Source organism: Chiloscyllium plagiosum, chromosome 8, assembly GCF_004010195.1.
Source record: "Chiloscyllium plagiosum isolate BGI_BamShark_2017 chromosome 8, ASM401019v2, whole genome shotgun sequence".
Classification (NCBI taxonomy): domain Eukaryota; kingdom Metazoa; phylum Chordata; class Chondrichthyes; order Orectolobiformes; family Hemiscylliidae; genus Chiloscyllium; species Chiloscyllium plagiosum.
In genome coordinates this window covers 53,632,146-53,633,373 of record NC_057717.1, presented here as the reverse complement: position 1 = coordinate 53,633,373, position 1,228 = coordinate 53,632,146, and the positions used below count along the sequence as shown (strand labels likewise).

General features: G+C 41.3%; 1 non-coding gene across 1 annotated transcript; it reads left to right on the top strand.

Moving 5' to 3' along the window:
- The first annotated feature begins 757 nt into the window (after positions 1-757).
- On the top strand, positions 758-839 carry trnas-gcu. The gene has a single exon. It is a non-coding gene; the product is annotated as a tRNA-Ser (tRNA).
- The last annotated feature ends 389 nt before the right edge of the window (positions 840-1,228 follow it).

Below are 1,228 nucleotides of genomic sequence, written 5' to 3'. Positions count from 1 at the left end.
TTTATTTTGTTTTTCATTGGTAGAAATGTTAAAATCGTCATCTTGAACAGACTCAATGACAGATCTCCATTGTGTCTCTGGCATCAAATTCCAAAATATAAAGCCCCTCTGAATTCTTCCACCGCAGTCCGCTGTTTGGGAAGTGTTCCTGTTGTGAGAAATGCACTTCCCCGTGTGTCAACTGCTGTTCCAAGCATGCGCTCTGGCACTGCACTCATTTTCCTTCTGACACTTGCTCACTGTGTAGCTGTGATAATACAGTGACTGGTGTCCCACGGCCCAGGAAAATGATACAGATCAAGTTTTTTGCATTGTTGAAATCAATTGTCAGTTTAGAATTATTTAGTATTTTGAAATTGTCTGTCCTGTATGCAAGGGCGTGTCAAAAATATCTGCGCAGAAGAAAGATATTCCAAATAATGACATTGAGCACTATGCACTCTCCTCCAGTGTGGAAAACAATTCCTCACACACAACTTTAATCTCCTGCTGTCACCGGCTCTCCACTCCATTGACTTCAAATCTTCACAGAATTCAACAGATCTTGTTGCATAGCCATTTCTTCATTTTTGCTCTGATCACTGTGAGCAGAGTGTCACAGTGGGAGTGCGCTTGCCCCACACCCAGAGGTCAGACGATACTCCTGGAACCATACTGTGCTATTTACAATTTCACCAATACCAAGGAGAAATATCTATGGTGTGCATAATTTACGCAATTCACTTATTCATAAGATCAGATAGCCCATCGCACAACTGACGAGGTGGCCGAGAGGTTAAGGCGATGGACTGCTAATCCATTGTGCTCTGCACGCGTGGGTTCGAATCCCACTCTCGTCGCTGTTTTCAATGTTGCTGTTTTTGGATGATCACATCTGTCTTATTGAAATTGGAACTCCAATCGTGTGTTTATATGCATCGACGCTATTATAAAGTTTCAAAGAATAATTTGACTTTGTTGCCTAAACTGCATTGAAATGTAGATTGAATTGGAATAGTTAAAAGGAACTCCATTTTCTTTTCCAAGGCAATTACCGTGAACTTTTCTTGTCTGAGTCGAGATCCAGGAAAACCAAATAACGAGAGATGCGAAGTGCATGTTTATGCAGTGGGAATCTTCATAAGTGTTTTGTCAGATGAAATCTGTAGCAGGTTGGGTAGAAGTGATTCACCTTGGTGAAAAGAGCACAGAGAGACAGCACAAAACAATGGAGATATTTCAAAAGTGG